A 23,484-nucleotide genomic window follows, 5' to 3' on the forward strand; every position below is an offset into this window, starting at 1 on the left:
TATTCATGCCAATTAGCATAAATTATTCATTGAATTAAGGCATTTTGGGAGGGCCTAAGATAATAGTAGGAAAACGTGTATATGAGTGAAACTATCCTTATTCTAAGAGCAATTGGAAGGTTTAAGTATATTCAAAAAAAAAAAAAAAACCACAAACCATCAACAACAAAATCCTTGATGGTGGTCTGCATTAGAAATAAATATACCAGAAAAAATAGGAGACATTAAATATTTAATGATTGTGAAGGATATCATACATTTATACTAAGTGATAATGAAACATATTCTATTCCAACAGTAAATTGAAGGGATGTTAGACAACCTCCAGACAAAGATTTTCAGATTTGCAGGACTGGATAATGGGTATTAACCCGTTTAAAAGAAATTGTTCCTGGAGCTTTCCATGTTGCTTATATTGCCCAATCTAACCTTGCCTCTTGGAGCACAGGTAAGTCTTAAGAAAACTGGAAGAGTTGACCTAAGGAATTAACTACAAAAGGTGCACAAGGGTCACATTTCTGTTAGTCATTCTGTGAGGAAAATAAATACAGAGCCTGTTAAACAAATAAAATAAATAAAAAAGAAAATGACCTTAGAGGCAAAATTGCTATAATAGATTTTCATCTATCTAGTCACAACAGATAAAGAATATAGCAAATAGAATTACTTTTCTTGACATTAATATTACTTAAATTTGCTTTTCTGAGATCTCTTGTTTAAGTAGGACTGTTCAAAATCTAGCCCCATGACCTCTGACTACAGTATTTACTTTGGCTATATATAAATTATCACATATAAATGTCAGGATCCAGATCCTCAATCACTATTCAGGTCAAGGACTGGGCTGGAAGTTTTGGCTTTAGTTTGGTTACATGCCTACATTGCTCTTTCCTGGCAGGTCATGGGAAGAAGATTGGCTGCCTTGGAGGAGCTTATGTACACGCGGCTTTTAGGTTACAGCCAAAGTGTTCCTCTAGATCTGGAAGTCTGAAGATGGTTGCAGTCTCCAAGCTCAGATACAACCACATATTAGTCTGTCACAACAGATTTTTACAAGTATTTACAAGTTAGTTTTACATGTTGGCATTATTTACTTGTCTTGCATTCAGGGTTTGATCTGTCTGGGGGGAGGGGCGGAGGGAGAAACATGCAATGCTGTGCAAAACTGTTTGGTTGTATGTCTGACAAAATGACTTTAAAATTTTGAACTGTTTCTATAGAAGCAAAATACAGAAGCATACACTATCCCCAAGGGAAATATAGAAACTATCTGTTGCTTCTCAGGTTTAAAGTTTTCCCTGAAAAGGTGTAAGTATCTGTTGAAGTGTAAGAAAAGGTTTAATCAGCTATTTGAATACAATTCTTACATATATATGAATATTTTCCTCTCCAGTTTCCAACTTAGAATGCAACATTTTTCATCACACTCTTAGATCAGGATTCTGATTCTAACAATGGTTCCCAGTGCAAATTTCCAGAGAAGAGAGAAGCAAACCAGTCCTGTTAGCGTTAGGTCAGAGGTTGGACTCGATGATCTTGAGGTCTCTTCCAACCTAGAAATTCTGTGATTCTGTCTGCTTTGAATGAGATGGAGAGAGCAAACAAATGTAAATGAAGAAAATAAAGCTGTAGGAATGTTTTCAAATAATTGTCATTGTCCAAAAGCTTTAAATTGGTTGAATCCTTGAAAGTTAATTACGTAGACTCAGGTAGCATCACTGAATTTGAAATAGTAAGATAGACTTACTTCATTGCAGAGCCTCAGTCACAGTTTAAATTGGCAATGCCTCTAACTTCACAAGAATGAAAGAGAAAAGCACACCTCCCCACTTTGTCAGCTACTGGCAGACCTAGAGAGAGAAAAACAAGTTGTTAAAATTAAAAAGTATTTTTTTTTTTTTTAGGACATTTCACCGAATGTGTAATATTTAGTAGTAACCTGACTACAAATGAAAGGGAAGATGAAACAGTAGAAGGTACTTGTATGGCCTTAATTTACATGGCAATTGACAAGAACCACGATCTGCAGTGGTTTATAAATGCCTCACACCATTCACCCGAGACAGAAAAATGGGATTCCCATATTATTTAATGGAAGTGCAATACCTCTCAAAATACGAGAGTCTGGGCTACACAATTGAGTACTGAAAATGTTAAGACTAGGCAGCACCAAACTCAACAGAGAAGGGAGGCCAAGTCTCTCTGCCTGTTCAGATAACAGAAAAGCAACTCAGCTTTTAGGCCTCCGCAACGATTCTTAGTGACAGGCGGTGAAGTAGTTCTGTTTAAGCCAGGGACGATTTCAGAACCTACAAAGCTAAAGAACTGGTTGAGGGCTCTGTGGAATCACATTCCTGGTGCAAAAATCTGGGGACCAGGACGCTGCAACAGGACGTGCTAACAGGACCAGCTTGGCAGTTAGCGCGGGGCGGGGAGGAGAACCTAGACCTCGCCATGGTGGGCACGCGTCGCAGCAGTCAGTCTGAGGCAGTAACCCAAACGGAGGAGATGCTACCTCTCTGGTCTCATGTGGGCACCCAGGTAGATCCCCTGAGGGGGGAGGCAGCAGTCCAGACAGGTGACTGTGGGGAACCCCAGAATCTGGAGGCCCCGCTGGGCCACGAGGGAGGAGACCGCTGTCACGGGTGCAGGTGTGCCCTGCTTCAGGGACTCCTCCAGCAGGTGGCTGGGCTGCAATGAGAAATTGGCAGCCTGAGGGAGGCTCTGAGGGTGACAAATAGGAGTGGTCTCCCCGCCCTTGCTGTTGCTCAGCAGCCCTCTCCTATGTCCTGACAAGGGGTAGAGGCTGCCCCTGTTGAACACATGTGGAACAGAGGGCCAGACTGTCCTCAAGAGACAGTCTTGGCTCGGAGCACAAAGAGATGTCTGCCCCCAACACCCACAGTGCCACCTACCCCCACAGTGTCCCTGAGAAGTAGATTTGAGGCTTTCAGGGAGGTTGCAGAAGAGGCTGAGGGTCTGGACAGTAGTCCGAACCCAGGAAGCAACCCCGAGAAGAGTCAAGATTGGGGGAAGCGCAAGACATAAGGGTCAGGGCCAGATGGAGCACTGCATTGTAACCTGTGCCACAAAAAAAGAACAGAAAGTCCTGGTGACTGTGGACTCCTTGCTGAGGGGCACTGAGGCTCCTATCTGCTGCCCAAATAACCTAGCCAGAGAAGCGTGCTGTCTTCCTGGGGCACATGTCAGAGACGTTAGGAAGGCTCTGCTGTGACTCATTAACCTGGAGGACTACTATCCTCTCCTATGAGAGGATCATTCAGGTTGGATCCTGGGAAGCTGCTATTAGAAATGGGGGCCAGGACTGGGGGACCAGATCTGGGGACACTTACCTGCCAGCATCTGAACTTGTGTCACTGCCGAACAACTTCCCAGTGAAGTAGCATCACCAGGGTTTTACTGTACTGAGAAGGCAACATCAGTGTAATTAGCTCATAGAGTCTCTAGACCTATTTTACAGAGATGGTAGAAAACATGAAGAAAAAGCAGGCTACTGGGGAACACTGCATCTGTTTTACCATCACAGTAGAAGAGCACCCTACATAACCTGAGCCTCAATCTCCCCTAGGGAAGTAATTCTTCCCATAGCTCCTCATGCTTCCTATATAGCAAAGGTCATATGATCCCCACCTGGCAGATTTCATTTCACAAGGGTGGAGCCAAGAGACCTTGTGGAATAAGCTCATCTACTTGGCTTCAATGTTTTAATGTCAATTACTCCTTATCGCTAATAGAAATAACCTGACAAGGGACTTAGTAATTAGAGATGACCTAATGAATTAACTACAAATGGTGTGTAAGGGTCATATTTCTGTTAGTCATTCTGTGAGGAAAATCAGTAAAGAGCCTGTTAAAATAAGATAAATGAACATAAATAAAAGAAATAAATAAAAAAGAAAATTCTTACCTTCTGTACAGCCTCTACTTAGTAACATAACAAAATGCTCATTTTGTGTATATGGAGACCTGTAAAATATTTTTTACAAATATATGGATTTAATTCCATGTGGGTAAATCTTAGCTACAAAGCGAGTGTGATGCAGTGTTTCCTCCATTATGAAGGACGGGGGAAAGAGCTTTAATTCATTCAAGTAAAAGTATATGTAGGTGTACTAAGGAGTACAGTAAAAGCTGGGAAACAAAACTACTTAATACTTCCCCCTCACCCCCCTCCACTGGTAATTTTCCAGCAAAGCCAAGTAAAATCCCATTGTCAGCTCATCACTCTGGTACTATCTGAAGTGTTTCATGCATCATTCATCATAGCAGGTGAAGAAACACTGAAATGCAGTTCACTTCAGCAGTAAGATCCTTTAGGACTGTTTGGTTAAGTGACTTAATGGCTTATTCTTAATGTTCTTTTCTTTTATCTTGAGATCTAGTAAATCAAAATGACCAAAAAAAAAATCAAATTCTTTTTGGCAGCAGGTCACCTGTAAAATATTTTCTGACCAACATGATTACTTTTAAATACAAAACAGCAAGAAAAAGGTGGGTGCACCTTTGATCCTAGAAGATGTATATATCTGTAAGTCTTTCATATAACCAATCTGTAGTATTTTCCAATGGGAACAAAGACAAAAACATTTTTAAATCATATAATCCGTACCTCATCTGCTCCATTTTACCAGCACTTAAGTCATGACATAAGCCACTGATAAGGGACAAAAGCAGAAGCAAAGGAGAATTAAAGGCAGGGGGACTCACTGGGAAGGGTAGAGTAGTAGTGGAAAAAAGTGAAAGCTAAAGCAAGGAAAAGAAGGGAGATTCAGAAGTAGCAATCTTTTGGTCTAAATTATTTTGTCTGATTTTTTTCCTAATATAAGAAATATCTGTAGACGTTGCATGAAGGAATTTTCAGAAAACATTCAATGCCAGGTATGAATACAGGAACTTTCAAACTCTCTTTAAAAACAAAATGCCTCGACTGCCTTAGAAGGGTAATTGTATTCATTCTCAATACGTCTTTTAAATTGCGTTACCAGAAAAGACAAATGAACAATCAGGATGAACATTTTATGTAAATAGCAGTTGCCTAGAAAAAAAAAAATAATTATCCTTTCTTAGGTAAATTGCAGTTATGTGCAAATAGAGAGAAAGTGGCAAATTCAAGAATAGTTTGTCTTGTGCTCTGATCAAGGAAATCATATGACTAGAAATCATATACTAGAGACTCTGTAAGTCTCTAATATAACTGTATATGCACTAAAACACTAAATAGAAGTTTGACAAAAGGAACTGAATGCAGGCAAAACATATGTAAGGTGAAAACAGCAAGTATGTGTTAAGCTGCCAATTTTCTGTTTATTATTAGCCATGCAAGATAAAACCTATTTATTGGCATTCTGTGGTCCTCCTATCAAGAGCAGTAAATGGGAGAGGCACCAGGCAGCAGTTGCAGAGGAAGAGATCATGTGGTATTTCTTAGATCTGATCCAGAGCCTGACTGTAAGACTGCTGCTCTTCTCTTGTACCCCTCTCCCTGAAGACACAAAACATCCTCACATGATATTAAAGGAAGCACCTTATATTTTAAAACAAAAACAAACAAAAGCCCAACCAACCAACCAACCAACCAACCAACCAACAAAACAAACAAAAAAATATTATTTGAAGTATTTCCTCAGTGCCTATGTTTTGCATTCTACCATCTATTTTAAATGTATTAGCTATTTTTTAATAATGAAAGCTTCAGTAGAATGTTTACCAATGAATTTGCCAAAAAAAAAAACAAAAAAAAAAAACAAAAAAAACCACCACCACCACCAACAAAAACAAACCAACCAACCAAACAAAAAAAAAACAACCAAACAAACTTCAGTCATTGTCAAGAAAAGGCTTGCTTTTTTAAAAAGTTTGATGTTTAACAGGAAAATAACTATGGTATCAGAGAATGAGGGAACTTTTGCCCCTCTTGAAAACACATGTTCAGATTTGGTAAATTTGTAGCTCTAGGGAATACTGCTTGTGCAGTGAGTGTATAATAGTTGAATGCAATGTTGCTCAGTTCTTCTAGTGCTGGTGCAGGTAATATGGGTCCATGGCCAAAACCAAATTTTAGCTAAACTGTAATATGAATGTGATTAAAATGTTGGCCTAGAGGGGCATGCAGCAGTCTTGGAGAGAAATCATGGTTTCGCACCTTCTGTGTGCTGGTATTATAACACATGACTTGCAAGACTAAGGTGTGATGGGATGTCCACATGTTTTTCACAGCGGGGACAATTTCCAGAAACTTGCTATATGTGGTCAGAGAGCACTGTGGATTTAATAGGTGAGAAATGTCAGGTCTGTCACTCAGTTGTTAGTGTACTAAGTGGGAAGAAAAATATGGTGATTGTGTGGAGATCTTTTACAATCCCGTAGCTGTCTTCCTTAGCTTGCTTTAGGCATATTGTAGGTAACAATGCTCACAGCCTTATTATCAGTGATGTATAGCCTCATAGATAAGGGGGGAAGAAATGGGATAACTGACCTGTTAAGGGAGGAAGCAAACATGATGAGGTGTTGGCAAAAAATAATAATAATAAATATATATATATATATTTATATTAATGTCCTTATTCCAGGTGATTGAAGCATATTTGCTATTTCCAGTGAATGCATTAAAGATGTTTCAAATGTAATTTATTTTATTTTATTTTATTTTATTTTATTTTATTTTATTTTATTTTATTTTATTTTATTTTATTTTATTTTATTTTATTTTATTTTATTTCTTTTAATTTGTTTTTTCCCCGTAAATAGTAAAAAGTAAATGCAGAGAGTGACTACTTTTCTGTCCTCTAGGTCTCTCTTGGCCTTCGAGTTCCCAGGAAATTTGTGAATGCTGAGGAGATTGCTTTGGTCAGTTCCTAGGGTCAAGCCAGCATGGTCTAAGGACATTCATCCTATTTCCTTTACAAAGAACTTGCAATCTGTTCTTTCCGTATTCTAACTTACATCTCTGTCTTCTTTGTAAGGGTGTTCTCATCAAATAATGTCATCACAATTTCTTTGCTTAGTTCTTCGCAAAAGAAGAAAATGAGTAGTTTCTTCAGACTTTTTGTTCTCTGCTAGTGGTGGTTTTACCTTGACAGACGGCTGAACTCCACCATAACCACTCTTTCACTCCTCCTCCTCCGGAGAGGAGGGGAAGAGGAAAAGGAAAGAAACAACACAGGTTGAGATAAGGATAATTTAATTACAGCAAAAATAATTATTAAAGTAAAATTATTATTAATTAATAATACTAAAGGGAAAAGGGGAAAAAGGGAAACAAAACAAAAATACAAGCAAAGACCGTGTGGAAGTGTGTGGAAGTGCAAATGAAAGAAATTATTCTCTACTTCCCACCAACCATGCTTGACCATGTCCTTGAAGCAGGGCCTCAATGCACGTAGCTGTTTTCTGGGAGGACAGACATTGTTTTCACAATGAAAGCTCACCCCTCCTCTCTTCATCTCTTTTCCACCTTTTATTGCTGAGTTTGACATCACATGGTATGGAATATCCCTTTGGTTGGTTTAGGTCAGCTGCCCTGGTGATGTCCCCTCCCCACCTCTTGCCCATCCCCAGCCTGCTGGCTCTGGGGGGGTTAGAGGGAGTGCTGATGCTGTGCCAGCACTGCTCAGCAATAGACACAACACTGGTGTGATAACACTGCTGTTCTAGCTACAAGTACAGAGCACAGCACTGCATGGGCTGCTGCAGGGAAAGTTACCTCCATCCCTGCCAGTCCCAGTACTAGATTCTTCTTTTTCTATCTGTTAATGAGTCTAAGTATACTTTTATTTTATTATTTTTTTTTCAAGTATAGCTGTAAACTGATTGTTACTTTTAACATTTGTTGTTAACAATGCTGCTTTGTGCGTTATCTTTCTGATACTCTTGACATACTTATGCTGTTGCTTTATATTATTATTTTTTTTCATTATGTGCCCCTAGTAACATGTCCTGTGTAAATCCCTTTTTTGGGCAGACTTATTTCTAAAATAATTGTATCTGTACCAAAATCTTTTACTGAGATCTTCATGTGATGTGGCCATGCTTGCTCAGGTATAAAATGTTTCTTGTAGACTTATTCTAATGCTTTCTTAGTCTAAAATTATTTTGAAACCAATGTTTGTTCCAACCTTGTATTGTAACCTGCCTCCATGTAAGTTTACTTTATCTAGGTGGAATGAAACAATTTATTAGCATGGCCTCTTACAGACATGCTCATTCAAAGATGCATTTTCTGAATAGAAGTCATGCTTGCTTTAATCTTTTCCATGTCTAATGCGTACAGGTGCTGTGTTGGTTTTATATTGGTAGGCAGCTCTGCACTACTACACTGGTCTCTCACCCCCACTCCTGAGAAGGACAACAGGGGTGAAAATACAATGGTGGGGAAAAAGCTCAAGGGTTGAGATAAGGACAGGGAGATCACTTGTCAATTACTGTCATAAGTAAAACAGGCTCATTGTAGGGAGTTTAATATCCTTCATTGCAAACTGCTAACAGACTAGAGCAGTGAGAATTAAAGCAAACCAAAACCACCTTCCCCCCATCCTACTCTTCTACCTCCTCCTGAAGAGCTGGTAATGGAGGCTGTGGTTAGTCCCTGATGCTTTGTCACCACCACTTCATGCTCATTCTCTGACCCTGCTCCCCGTGGGGTCCCTCCCGAACTGATCCTGCAGGGGCTGCCCACAGGCAGCAGCTCATCAGGAACTGTTCCCATATAGCTCCGTCCCACGGGGGATAAGGACGGGGAGATTGCTCAACAATTATCGTGACAGGCAAAGCAGACTCAGCATAGGGAGATAGTAAGAGTTATTGCCTATTACCAACAAACTAGACACGTGAGAAACAAAGGAAAGAAACCCAAAACGCCTTCTCCCCATCTGCCCTCTTCCACCTCCTCCCCCTTAGCAGCACAGGGAAATGGGGGAATGGGGGCTGCGCTCAGTCCCTGATGCTTTGTCCCCGCCGCTCCCTCAGGCTCCCTCCCTGCCCCTGCTCCCCGTGGGGTCCCTCCCACGGGATGCCGTCCTTCCCCAGCTGATCCCACACGGGCTGCCCACAGGCAGCAGCTCCTCAAGCACTGCTCCCACACGGCTCCGTCCCACGGGCTCCATCCATCCATCCATCCCCCAGGAGCAAACTGCTCCAGCACGGGTCCCCCACGGCTGGGCGGCAGCTCCCCCCAGACCCCCTGCTCCTGCAGGGGCTCCTCTCCACGGGGGGGCTGCAGCTGCGGCCCGGGGCCTGCTCCTGCCCTGCGGGGGCTCTCCATGGGCCGCAGCCTCCTCCAGGCCACATCCACCTGCTCCACCGGGGGCTCCTCCACCCACGGGGGGGCTGCAGCGTGGAGATCTGCTCCATGGGGGACCCATGGGCTGCAGGGGGACAGCCTGCTCCACTGGGGGCCTCTCCCTGCACAGCCCGCAGGGGAACTGCTGCTGCCTGCCTGGAGCACCTCCTGCCCTCCTGCTGCACTCCCCTGGGGGGCTGCAGGGCTGCTTCTCCTCTCTTTCTCCCTGGGAAGCAGCTTTTTTTGTTGTTATTTTTGTTCTCCTTTCTTAATTACGCTCTCACAGAGGAACAAGCGACATCGTTTCTTGGCTTGGCTCTGGCCAGCAGTGGAGCCCTTCTCTAACGTGGGGCAGCTTCTAGATTCTTCTCACAGAAGCCACCCCTATGGCCCCCTGCTACCAAAACCTTGCCACGTAAACCCACCAGAGCAAGTCTTTCGGCGAAGAAATTTTTCGCAATAACCAACCGAAACCTCCCCTGGTACAACTTCAGGTTTTTTGTTCTTGTCTTGTCACTTGGGGCTTGGGAGAAGAGAACGATCCCCACCTCTCTGGAGCCTCCTTTCAGCTTCCTGTAGAGCACAGGAAGGTCTCCCCTGAGCCTTCTTTTCTCCAGGCTGAACAAGCCCAGATCCCTCAGCCGTTCCTCACCAGACTTGTTCTCGAAACCCTTAACAAGCTTCAGAGCCCTTCTCCGCACACGCTCTAGCACCTCGAGGTCTTCGCTGAACACAGTGCTCGAGGTGCGGCCTCACCAGAGCCGAGCACAGAGGGACAACCGCTTCCCTAGTCCTGATGGCCACTCTAGGTCTGATACAAGCCAGGTGTAGAGATATTTACAAACATCTATATGCAGCACTAGTGCATGTTCCTTGGAACACTGGTCAAACTCTCTTCAAACCCCGTAAATTGATGGTTTCCTCGAACTGGCACTGATGCTTCAGCGGGATCCTCTAAATCCCATGGTACTGCTTCTGCTTCCTAAGCAGGTGACAGAAACTCCTAACCGGAGAGCAGAGGAGTTGTAGTTCTGTATCCAGGAAATATTTGGAAGTTTGGAAGATGCTTCCCTTGCTCAGCTGCCATCCCTATGTTCATCAGTCACCCGATCTTTTGCCTTCCAGCAAAAGTCTTGATGCAGTTCTTAAGGCAAGTTCTTTCTGAAAATCCTCAGCCACCTCTGTGCACGCCAAACCTTTCATGGCACTGTGCAATGCGCGGATGGCAGCGATAAATCAGGTTGTGGAATGAATGGCAACGTGTGGGGAGGGACTTTTCAGGTGGCTTCGCGCTGTTTCGCAGGTCCCTGAATTAGAGGTAATGAGGAAACAAGTGGTAGAAACAAAACCTTGAGGGAGGCGTGGATAAAGAATTGGCTACAGTGTTAAAGAGGACCTTTGGGCAGTGGGCAATTGCTGGCTGGCTCCAGGCGCGTGTCTGAGGGTCTCTGACCAACTGTATGATAGATTCGGGCGCGTGGACAGCACGTGGGGCTATGGGGAGAGGACATGTAGTAGTGAAAAAGGGCTCCAGATCCAAAATGTCATGTATTTGGCAATTTTATTTATGGTAGCACTCCCCACCCCTCCCATCTGCTCTTTTCCCTTCCCTCCCCTCCCCTCCCCTATGCTCCCTGTCCCGACACTCTGTTACCCTCCCCTCCCCTCCCCTCCCCTCCCCTTACCACCCCTCCCCTATACTAAACTACACACCCCTATACTACACTACACACCCCTATACTACCCTACACTCCCCTACACTCCCCTCCCCTATACTACCCTACACACCCCTATACTACCCTACACTCCCCTACACTCCCCTACACACCCCTACACTCCCCTCCCCTCCCCTCCTCTATACTACCCTACACACCCCTACACTCCCCTACACTCCCCTCCTCTATACTACCCTACACACCCCTACAGTCCCCTACACTCCCCTCCCCTCCCCTATACTACCCTACACTCCCCTCCTCTATACTACCCTACACACCCTTACACTCCCCTCCCCTATACTACCCTACACACCCCTACATTCCCCTACACTCCCCTCCTCTATACTGCCCTACACTCCCTACACTCCCCTCCTCTATACTACCCTACACACCCCTACACTCCCCTACACTCCCCTCCCCTCCCCTATACTACCCTACACTCCCCTCCTCTATACTACCCTACACACCCCTACACTCCCCTCCCCTATACTACCCTACACACCTCTACACTCCCCTCCCCTCCCTTCTACTACCCTACACTCCCCTACACTCCCCTCCCCTATACTACCCTACACTCCCCTACACTCCCCTCCTCTACACTACCCTATACACCCCTACACTCCCCTACACTCCCCTACACTCCCCTCCCCTACACACCCCTACACAACCCTATAATCCCCTCCCCTATACTACCCTACACTCCCCTTCGCTACACTACCCTACATTACCCTATGCTCCCCTCCCCTATGCTCCCCTACGCTCCCCTCCCCTATCCTACCCTACACTCCCCTAAACTCCGCTGTCCTACACTACCCTATACTCTCCTACGCTCCCCTCCCCTCTACTATGCTACACTACACTACACTACAGTACACTACAGTACACTACAGTACACTACACTACACTACACTACACTACAGTACAGTACAGTACACTACACCAGCCTACCCTACCCTACCCTACCCTCCCTTCCCTTTTTTTTATTCCCTCCCTTCCCCACCCCTCCCCTCCCCTCCCTTCCCTTCCCTTCTTTTTATTCCCTCCCCTTCCCTCCCCTCTTGTCTTCTTTCTTTCAGGTAAGTTCAGATCGCTTCAGCCGTTCTCGTAGCTCATATCCGTGGCTGATTCACTGGAACCCATCGGCAGCAACCAGAAGCGCTCCAGCTGCTTTGTCACTAGTTGAGCAACAGTCTCCAACTGGGAATCGCTGACTTCGTTGTGTGGCTCAGACAGGTGCCTTGCAGTTCCACCCTGGCCTGGACGTGTCCTCTTGCTGTGTCCCCACCTACATGGCAGTTCTGCTTAGAAGCAGCAGCAGGCTTTTGAAGTAGTCCCACTCCTTCCATTTTCACAGGTTTAGCTTGGCTAGCCGGGTGGTGTCTGTCAATAGAAGACAACAAAGAGATTTGGGTTAGAAACAGCTAACTGAGTAGTTCCTTTGCACAAGGGCAAGGAATATTTACCCCTTCCTAATGGAGACTGCAGTGTCAGAGAGAACGACAGGTCCTTCCGAGAGCTTGGAAATATCCCTTGGGGATGCTGAGTCCAGAGGAAATCTGTCTAAAGTACACCGTGGAATCGCTCTGAATTACTTCCGAGCAGAACAGAAGCATGTGTCCGATACGGCTTCAGCTGGTTGCAGTGTTCTTCTTTACCTCATACCTAAAGTAAGATAAGAGGTCTCAATGCAGATGGAAAGATTGAGAAATAGAGAAATCCCTGATGCGCTTTGAGAACTTCTAAGAACTGAGAACTACATCAATCCAATGGCATAACATTAAGGATCGCTTAGATAAGTAAACGTTCAAAACAAGGAAAGGAGAAGAACAAGTAAGCTTTCTTAAAGCATCTACTGTATTTAAAGGATCTTTAAACAAGTAAAGAAGTAATGAAATATATACGCAGAGAGATAGATAGAGAGATAGATATGCAGAAACCTAAGAAACTGCTGCGCAGGTTAGCTTCTTGCTCTCTTTTCTAAAAGTCCTAGTGAATACAGCATCTGTGTGCGTTACAAGCATTGCCCTCAGTCCAGCACAGGTACACACGAGAGGACAGCCTGCAGGTTGCGGAGGCAAAGCAACTGCTCTGGCTGGATGTGAAGAGCCAAGACAGAAGTTGCTGTCAGGGAAAAGATACACAGAGGGGATGAAAAAGACGGAGTGTGCTTCCGACCTTCACAACTTCTAAGCAAGTGGAGATGAGGTTGTGGAAGAACCAAATAAGCTGTTGATCTAGAAGCAGCCTGAAGATTGCCCTTAAGCAGGGCCTTGCATTCTTCATTTTTGTAGCATTGCTTGCCTTCAAGTGCGCGATCATGATTTGATTAACTTTCTACCACTACAGAAATGCACCGGATTCTTTCACAAAACTTACGGGTGGTAATTGGAAATACTGGTCAGCATTCTCTGTTTCCTTCATCATCTCAATTCTCTTTTGGCCTGTGAAGCTTTTCAGATCAGAGGAGAAGATCCGCTGTAACACGGAGTTTTGGATCCTGCAAAGGAAACGAAGAATCGTACTGACAACTCTTGTCAACCTCACCTGCAACCATCTCAGAAAAGAATAGCGAAAGAACACCGCTTTATCATGGGAAGCATACATTTGAGCATAGGTGTCCTATAGCTGAAGCGAGGTTAAGCAGGTTCCAAACAAGGGGAAGGAGCACAACCAGAAGCATTTCCATTAAGCCGTGTTTGCAAACAAATGGTTTAAAGACTTAGGTTTTCTTACAAGTGAAGAATGAAAAAATAGAAAGAAAGAAAATTACCCGGACGTACAGTTTTCCTCTAGCTTGCTTTGCTTCTTTCAGAATCTGAGTCTGGAGTGACAATCAGGGAGCAGCATTGTGCAGAAATGCCAAAGCCTCCCCAGCTTGTTGTACCTTCATCAACAAGGGCTTTGATACTGCTGCCTCCTCAGCAACATCAGCCATTTCCTAGGAGAGCTGGTGTCCACCAGGTCAAATAGGAATGGGAAATCCCTCTTGCCACAACCTCACACTCACACCAGAGTTGGCAGGACAGGCCGATGGACCGAGAAGTGTCTGTAAGAGTGTTAGAAAACAGACTTTAGACTTCTGTCAACCCAGGAAAAATTACTTGCTCATCCCTTCAAACTGACCTCTAAGTAGAAGGAGGAGGTGATCCCAAGCTGCATTCCTGACATCTATGCTGCAAAGTCATCCAGTGTGACATGTTACTGTACCAGCCTGTGACGAACAGAAACAGGAGTTTGAGGTTATGCTGTTGGATTAGAATTAAGCTCAAAGAGTTAGTCCTTTGGTATGTTTTTTGTCTGTAAGTGTTTTCACTGTTTCCCAGACAATGTCTCCAGCAAGCTAGCTGCTTGCTTCATTTGTTCTGTTCTGTTCTGTTCTTTTTGATTCTGTTTTGTTTTGTTTTCTCAGCAAGGATTCTTAGAGAAATGAGATTAAAGCGATCATATTGTATGTCCATCCATCCCTCCCTCCCCTTCGCTTGTCCAGAGCTTTTACCTTGTCCACCAGCTTGAATGAACTCGGTCCTAGGCGCAGTTGTGTCCAAGCCATTCTGTTCCTAGACGTGTTGTGAGAACAGACAGCTAAGTAGTGGGGAGAGGACGTGCTGCTGTCTGCAGTGTGACCTCAGCGCTTACCAAACAGTAGGGAATACACAGAGAAGGGCCTTAGGAAAACTTCAAGCACCAGATACATTTATGTGGAAACCATATTTCCCAAGATAACGCTGGACACAACTGCATAATCAAAATGGATTCATTTCTTGGTTCATCCAACTCCTAGGCTTTAGTTTTGAAAAGTTTCTGTCTTGGCTTAAAGCACTCTTCCAATCTCTATTTCCAGTTACTAGGATTTCCTGAAATAGGGAATCCCATTTTTTTCTTTGTACAATCTCCCCGTCTCTTTGTTTTCCTCTCCCCGAGAAACTTAGAGCTGCTCTCTTCATACTTGACAACTAGATATGGAGCTGTATCAGCCAGAAGGAAGTTTCCTTCACACCTTCCGCTTCTTATGGTACCTGGACTCTTACCTTTACTCTTACTCGCCCTTCCTACATTAGCACAAAGAAAGCTGTTTGGGAGATCTGATGTCTTGTTTTCCAGAAGCTACCCTGACTCACCTTTACGAGAGCTGTCCCACGCTGCGAGCACAAGTCTTGCAGTCTGGCCAGATATTTGCCTTCTAAGTCGATAATCAAATCTGTCAAGTTAAGAACACGTAACTAATGGAAAGGAAATCCTTTTATTTTGATCCGAATTCACTTTTTTTTTTTTTTTTTTTTTTTTTTTCCTAGACCAAGACTGAATCGTGGGAAACCAGCAAAACTTTGGTGAAAGATGAAATGACAAATGTTAAGGTCAGGCAGCTTGCCCACTGCCATTGCTACCCTGAAAGCAGATGGAGTGCATCTTCATACCCCACAGCCTGAGACACTAGTCGACAGGCCAGCCCATGTGAGGAAGTCCATTGCTGTCCTGAATTTTAACGTGACAGGGGGACTCTTAAGCCTCTTGTTTATGCTTTAGCACTTGCGGTCTATGGGAGGACCACAGCACACTCTTCTCTGTCTCCCCTTATTTGTTGATCGTCTGTAGGAAGAAGAGAACGTGCAGAGGCCCTCCCCCGTACATTGGGTCTGTTCTCACTCTGTGCAGCTCCATCATTGAGCAAAGTACCAACCTTGAGGCTTCTGTAAGGACTTGACACAAACTACAGAATACTACAAGGAAGCATTCACAACAAAACCACACTGTTTTCCCCAGCCAAGCATCAAAACACTTACAGAAGGGCATGGTCCCTCTCTGTGCACCTCAAGGGGAGATCCACAAATCCTCACGTGGTTTCATCACATCCAGCACTCTTCTCTGTCCCTCCCAGCTAAACGTGCACAGAGGCAGCTGTTCCCAAAGTGCTGTGGTGCCATCATTCAGGTCTGTTTCTGAAGTCATCACCGCAGGCGCCTCCCAGTGACGGCACAACACTCTCTGTTGCTAACGCGTCTGTCTCAGAAACAGCTAGAGAAGTACCACTATGCCCAAACTGCCTTGAATGAGAGTAGTTCAAACATTATTCCCTGCTCCCCTACATCTGTGGAAGGTGTGTGATCAATCTTTTCCTTGAGAAGGGATTACAGACAAAAAGAGCTTGATTCTGATACGTTGCCCGTACTTGGAGAGCAGTTCACCTTTTATTTCCATGTAAGAAAAAAGAAGGTGAAATCAACAATTCTCTTCCTCCGAGCTGGGAATATGAAATAACCCCAATTCTCCAGGAAGCCTTAATAAGGAAACTATGCACTTCCTTGTTAAACATCTTGTTTCTTCGGAAAACTTTTCCAGTCCTTTGCAACTGCGCTGGTCTGAATCGGGTGGGCAGCCGAGTTCCACCACGGCCGCTCTCTCATTCCCCCTCCTCAAAGGGAAAGGGGCAGAAAATACGATGCAAAGGGCTCAAGGGCTGAGATAAGGACAGGGAGATCACTCAACAACTATCGTGACGGGCAAAGCAGACTCAGCATAGGGAGATAGTAAGAGTTATTGCCTACTACCAACAAACTAGACACGTGAGAAACAAAGGAAAGAAACCCAAAACGTCTTCTCCCCATCTGCCCTCTTCCACCTCCTCCTCCTGAGCAGCGCAGGGAAACAGGGGACTGAGGGCTGCGGTCAGTCCCTGATGCTTTGTCCCCGCCGCTCCTTCTCGCTCCCTCCCTGCCCCTGCTCCCCGTGGGGTCCCTCCCACGGGCTGCCGTCCTTCCCCAGCTGATCCCACACGGGCTGCCCACAGGCAGCAGCTCCTCAAGCACTGCTCCCACACGGCTCCGTCCCACGGGCTCCATCCATCCATCCATCCCCCAGGAGCAAACTGCTCCAGCACGGGTCCCCCACGGCTGGGCGGCAGCTCCCCCCAGACCCCCTGCTCCTGCGGGGGCTCCTCTCCACGGGGGGGCTGCAGCTGCGGCCCGGGGCCTGCTCCTGCCCTGCGGGGGCTCTCCATGGGCCGCAGCCTCCTCCAGGCCACATCCACCTGCTCCACCGGGGGCTCCTCCACCCACGGGGGGGCTGCAGCGTGGAGATCTGCTTTGTGGGGGACCCATGGGCTGCAGGGGGACAGCCTGCTCCACCGGGGGCCTCTCCCTGCACAGCCCGCAGGGGAACTGCTGCTGCCTGCCTGCAGCACCTCCTGCCCTCCTGCTGCACTCCCCTGGGGGGCTGCAGGGCTGCTTCTCCTCTCTTTCTCCCTGTGAAGCAGCTTTTTTTTGTTGTTATTTTTTTTCTCCTTTCTTAATTACGCTCTCACAGAGGAACAAGCGACATCGTTTCTTGGCTTGGCTCTGGCCAGCAGTGGAGCCCTTCTCTAACGTGGGGCAGCTTCTAGATTCTTCTCACGGAAGCCACCCCTATGGCCCCCTGCTACCAAAACCTTGCCACGTAAACCCACCAGAGCAAGTCTTTCGGCGAAGAAATTTTTCGTAAGAACCAACCGAAACCTCCCCTGGTACAACCTAAGGGGTTTTGTTCTTGTCTTGTCACTTGGGGCTTGGGAGAAGAGAACGATCCCCACCTCTCTGGAGCCTCCTTTCAGCTTCCTGTAGAGCACAGGAAGGTCTCCCCTGAGCCTCCTTTTCTCCAGGCTGAACAAGCCCAGCTCCCTCAGCCGCTCCTCACCAGACTTGTTCTCGAAACCCTTAACAAGCTTCAGAGCCCTTCTCCGCACACGCTCCAGCACCTCGAGGTCTTCGCTGAACACAGTGCTCGAGGTGCGGCCTCACCAGAGCCGAGCACAGAGGGACAACCGCTTCCCTAGTCCTGATGGCCACTCTATGTCTGATACAAGCCAGCTGTAGAGATATTTAGATGCATAGATATGCAGCACTAGTACATGTTCCTTGGAAAACCGGTCAAACTCTCTTCAAACCCCGTAAATTGATGGTTTCCTCTAACTGGCACTGACGCTTCAGCTGGATCCTCTAAATCCCATGTTACTGCTTCTGCTTCCCAAGCAGGTGGCGGAAACTCCTAACCGGAGAGCAGAGGAGTTGTAGTTCTGCATACAGGCAATATTTGGAGGTTTGGAAGATGTTTCCCTTGCTCAGCTGCCATCCCTATGTTAATCAATCAGCCGATCTTTTGCCTTCCAGCAAAAGTCTTGATGCAGTTCCTAAGGAAAGTTATTTCTGAAAATCCTCAGCCAGCTCTGTGCACGCCAAACCTTTCATGGCACTGTGCAAGGCGCGGCTGGCAGCGATAAATCAGGTTGTGGAATGAATGGCAACGTGTGGGGAGGGAATTTTCAGGTGGCTTCGCGCTGTTTCGCAGGTCCCTGAATTAGAGGTAATGAGGAAACAAGCGGTAGAAACAAAACCTTGAGCAAGGCTGAGATCAAGAATTGGCTACAGTGTTAAAGAGGACCTTTGGGCAGTGGGCAATTGCTGGCTGGCTCCAGGCGCATGTCTGAGGGTCTCTGACCAACTGTAGGATAGATTCGGGCGCATGGACAGCACGTGGGGCTACGGGGAGAGGACATGTAGGAGTGAAAAAGGGCAATAAACGCCTCCTGTTCCAGAGCCATCAGGAGTCTGTGTCTTGCATCCCTTCAGCAACACAAAGATTTGGCTCCAGATCCAGAATGTCATGTATGTGGCAATTTTATTTATGGTAGCACTCCCCTCCCCTCCCCTCTTTGGCCTCCCCTCCCCTCTTTTGTCTCCCCTTCCCTCCCCTCCCTTTCCCTCCCTTCCCCTCCCCTCCCCTATGCTCCCTCTCCCTACACTCTGCTACACTCCCCTCCCCTATCCTACCCTACACTCCCCTACACTCCCTTCTCCTACACTACCCTATACTCTCCTACACTCCCCTCCCCTATCCTACCCTACACTCCCCTACACTCCCCTCCCCTACACTACCCTATACTCTCCTACACTCCCCTCCCCTATCCTACCCTACACTCCCCTAAACTCCGCTCCCCTGCACTACCCTATACTCTCCTACACTCCCCTCCCCTCTAACATGCTACACTTCGCTATGCTATGCTACACTACCCTATCCTACCCTCCCCATACCTCCCCTACACTATCTTCCCCTGCCCTGCCCTGCCCTGCCCTCCCTGTCCCTCCCCTCCCCTCCAATTCCCTCCCCACCCCTCCCCTCTCTTTCTTTTATTCCGTCCCCTCCCCTTCCCTCCCCTCCCCTCCCCTCCCTTCTTGTCTTCTTCTCTCCTCTTTTCTTTCTTTCAGGTATCTTCAGATCGCTTCAGTCGTTCTCATAGCTCCTATCCCTGGCTGATTCACGGGAACCCAGCAGCAGCAACCAGAAGCGCTCCAGCTGCTGGGTCACTGGGCGAGCACCAGTCTCCAACTGGGAATCGCTGACTTTGTTCTGTGGCTCGGACAGGTGCCTTGCAGTTCCAGCGTGGCCTGGACGTGTCCTCTTGCTGTATCTCCACCTACAGCGCAGTTCTGCTTAGAAGCGGCAGCAGGCTTTGGAAGTAGTCCCACTCCTTCCATTTTCAGTGGGTTAGCTTGGCTAGCCCCGTGGTGTCAGTCAATAGAGACAACAAAGAGATCTGGGTTAGAAACAGCTAACTGAGTAGTTCCTTTGCACAAGGGCAAGGAATATTTACCCCTTCCTAATGGAGACTGCAGTGTCAGAGAGAACGACAGGTCCTTCCGAGAGCTTGGAAATATCCCTTGGGGATGCTGAGTCCAGAGGAAATCTGTCTAAAGTACACCGTGGAATCGCTCTGGTTTACTTCCGAGCAGAACAGAAGCATGTGTCCGATACGGCTTCAGCTGGTTGCAGTGTTCTTCTTCACCTCATACCTAAAGTAAGATAAGAGGTCTCAATGCAGATGGAAAGATTGAGAAATAGAGAAATCCCTGATGCGCTTTGAGAACTTCTAAGAACTGAGAACTACATCAATCCAATGGCGTAACATTAAGGATCGCTTAGATAAGTAAACGTTCAAAACAAGGAAAGGAGAAGAACAAGTAAGCTTTCTTAAAGCATCTATTCTATTGCAAGGATCTTTAAATAAGTAAATAAGTAATGAAATATATATGCAGAGAGATAGATAGATAGATAGACAGAAATCTAAGAAACTGCTGCGCAGGTGAGCTTCTTGCTCTCTTTTCTCAAAGTCCCAGTGAATACAGCATCTGTGTGCCTTACAAGCATTACCCTCAGTCCACCACAGGTACACACGAGAGGACAGCCTGCAGGTTGCGGAGGCAAAGAAACTGCTCTGGCTGGATGTGAAGAGCCACGACAGAAGTTGCTGTCAGGGAAAAGATACACAGAGGGGATGGATGAAAAACACGGAGTGTGCTTCCGACCTTCACAACTGCTAAGCAAGTGGAGATGAGGGTGTGGAAGAAGCAAATCAGCTGCTGATCGAGAAGCAGCCTGAAGATTGCCCTTAAGCAGGGCCTTGCATTCTTCGTTTTTAGAGCATTGCTTGCCTTCAAGTGCACGATCAGGATTTTATTAACTTTCTACCACTACAGAACTGCACCCGATTCCCTCACAAAACTTACGGGGGGGAATTGGAAGTCTTGGTCTGCATTCTCTCTTGCCTTCTTCATCTCAATTCTCTTTTGGCCTGTGAAGCTTTTCGGATCAGAGGAGAAGATCCGCTGTAACACGGAGTTTTGGATACTGCAAAGGAAACGAAGAATCGTACTGACAACTCTTGTCAACCTCACCTGCAACCATCACAGAAAAGAATAGCGAAAGAACCCCGCTTTCTCGTGGGAAGCATAAATTTGAGCATAGGTGTCCTCTAGCTGAAGCGAGGTGAAGCAGGTTCCAAACAAGGGGAAGGAGCACACCCAGAAGCATTTCCATAAAGCTGTGTTTTCAGACAAACGGTTTAAAGACTTAGATTTTCTTACAAGTGAAGAATGAAACAAGAAAGAAACGAAAATTACCTGGACATCCAGTTTTCCTCTAGCTTGCTTTGCTTCTTTCCGAATCTGAGTCTGGAGTGACAGTCAGGGAGCAGCATTGTGCAGAATTGCCAAAGCCTCCCCAGCTTGTTGTACCTTCATCAACAAGGCCTTTGACACTGCCGCCTCCTCAGCAACATCAACAATTTCCTAGGAAAGCTGGTGTCCACCAGGTCAAACAGGAATGGGAAACCCCTCTTGCCACAGCTTCACACTCACACCAGAGTTGGCAGGACGGGCCGATGGACAGAGAAGGGTCTGTAAGAGTGTTAGAAAACAGACTTGAAACAGATTTCCGCCAACCCAGGACAAATTCCTTGCTCATCCCTTCCAACCGAACTCGAAGTAGAAGGAGGTGATCCCAAGCTGCACTCCTGACATCTCTGCTGCAAAGTCATCGAATGTGACATGGTACTGTACCAGCCTGTTACAAACAGAAACAGGACTTTGAGGTTATGCTGTCTGATTCGAATGAAGCTCAAAGAGTTAGTCCTTCGGTATGTTTTTGTCTGGAAGTGTTTTCACTGTCTCCCAGACAATGTCTCCAGCAAGCTGGCTGCTTGTTTCATTTGTTCTGTGCTGTTTTGTTTTCTCAGGAAGGATTCTTAGAGAAATGAGATTAAAGTGATCATCTTGTATGTCCATCCATCCCTCCCTGCCCTTCACTTGTCCAGAGCTTTTACCTTGTCCACCAGCTTGAATGACCTCGCTCCTAGGCGCAGTTGTGTCCAAGCCATTCTGTTGCTAGGCGCGTTGTGCAAACAGACAGCTCAGTGGTGGGGAGAGGTCACACTGTCTGCAGTGTGACCTCAGCGCTTACCAAGCAGTAGGGAATACACAGAGAAGGGCGTTAGGAAAACTTCAAGCCCCAGATACATTTTAGGTGGAAACCATGTTTCCCAAGATAACACTGGGCACAACGCCATCATCAAAATGTGTTCATTTCTTGGTTCATCCAACTCCTAGGTTTGAGGTTTAATACGTTTCTGTCTTGGCTTAAAGCACTCTTCCAACCTCTCTTTCCAGTTCCTATGATTTCCTGAAAAAGCTAATCCCACTTTTCCTTTTGACAATCTCACAGGCTCTTCTTTTTTACCTCTCCCCAAGAAACTTAGAACTGCTCTTGTCATGCTTGACAACTAGATATGGAGCTGTATGAGCCAGAAGGAAGTTTCCTTCACACTTGCTGCTTCTTACGCTACCTGGGCTCTTACCTTTACTCTTACTCGCCCTTCCTACATTAGCACAAAGAAAGCTGCTTTGGAGATCTGATGTCTTGTTTTCCAGAAACTACCCTGAATCACCTTTACAAGAGCTGTCCCACGCTGTGAGCATACGTCTTGCAGTCTGGCCAGATATTTGCCTTCCAAGTCAATAACCAAATCTGTCAAGTTAAGAGCATGGAATTAACGGAGAGGAAATCCTTTTATTTATTTATTTATTTATTTATTTATTTATTTATTTATTTTCCTAGACCGAGTAGGGATGAATTGTGGAGAACAAGCAAAACTGGTGAAAAATGAAATGAAAAATGGCAAGGTCAGGCAGCTTGCCCACTGCAAGTGCTACCCTGAAAGCAGATGGAGTGCATCTTCATACACCACAGCCTGAGACACTACTCGACAGGCCAGCCCATGTGAGGAAGTCCATTGCTGTCCTGAATTTGAACGTGACAGGGGGACTCCTAAGCCTCTTGTTTATGCTTAACAAAACAAAAAAACAAAACAAAACAAAACAAAAAACACGCATTTTTTTCCTCAGCCAGCAACAAAACACTTACAGAAGGGAATGGGCCCTCTCTGCACCTCAAGGGGAGATCCACAAATCCTCGCGTGGTTTCATCACATCCAGCACCCTTCTCTGTCCCTCCCAGCTAAACGTGCACAGAGGCAGCTGTTCCCAAAGTGCTGTGGTGACATCATTCAGGACTGTTTCTGAAATCATCACCGCAGGCGCCTCGCAATGACAGCACAACACTCCCTGTAGCTAATGCGTATGTCTCAGAAAGAGCTAGAGAAGTACCACTATGCCCAAACTGACTTGAATTAGAGTAGATCCCAAATTATTCTCTGCTCCCCTACGTCTGCGGAAGGTGTGGGATAAATCTGTTCCTTGAGAAAGGACTACAGGCAAAAGGAGCTTGATTCTGATACGGTGCCCGTACTTGGAGAGCACTTCACCTTTGATTTCCATGGAAGAAAAGAGAAGGGGAAATCAACAATTCTCTTCCTCCGAGCTGGCAATAGGAAAGAACCCCAATTCTCCAGGAAGCCTTAAGAAGGAAACTATGCATCTCCTTGTTAAACATCTTGTTTCTTCGGAAAACTTTTCCAGTCCTTTGCAACTGCGGTGGTCTGAATCGGGTGGGCAGCCGAGTTCCACCACGGCCGCTCTCTCACTCCCCCTCCTCAAAGGGAAAGGGGGAGAAAATACAGTGCAAAGGGCTCAAGGGCTGAGATAAGGACGGGGAGATCGCTCAACAATTCTCGTGACAGGCAAAGCAGATTCAGCACAGGGAGATAGTAAG

General features: G+C 46.1%; 2 long non-coding RNA genes across 4 annotated transcripts; both read right to left on the reverse strand.

Annotated features, from left to right (window-relative positions):
* Window positions 1-215: 215 nt before the first annotated feature.
* On the reverse strand, window positions 216-3,604 carry LOC137850804 (uncharacterized). 2 transcript variants are annotated; one of them, XR_011092821.1, is made up of 4 exons: window positions 3,540-3,604; window positions 3,354-3,425; window positions 2,916-3,081; window positions 216-1,850 (listed from the first exon to the last, which is right to left on the reverse strand). It is a non-coding gene; the product is annotated as an uncharacterized lncRNA (long non-coding RNA). The 2 variants fall into 2 exon arrangements; XR_011092820.1 differs by having other exon boundaries at window positions 3,354-3,595.
* Window positions 3,605-19,617: 16,013 nt separating this feature from the next.
* Window positions 19,618-23,082, reverse strand: LOC137850805 (uncharacterized). Of its 2 annotated transcripts, XR_011092824.1 has the most exons (5): window positions 22,998-23,082; window positions 22,262-22,341; window positions 20,940-21,215; window positions 20,547-20,667; window positions 19,618-19,832 (listed from the first exon to the last, which is right to left on the reverse strand). It is a non-coding gene; the product is annotated as an uncharacterized lncRNA (long non-coding RNA). The 2 variants fall into 2 exon arrangements; XR_011092823.1 differs by lacking the exon at window positions 22,998-23,082 and having other exon boundaries at window positions 22,262-22,753.
* Between the last annotated feature and the right edge of the window lie 402 nt (window positions 23,083-23,484).

Source organism: Anas acuta, chromosome 2, assembly GCF_963932015.1.
Source record: "Anas acuta chromosome 2, bAnaAcu1.1, whole genome shotgun sequence".
Classification (NCBI taxonomy): Eukaryota; Metazoa; Chordata; class Aves; order Anseriformes; family Anatidae; genus Anas; species Anas acuta.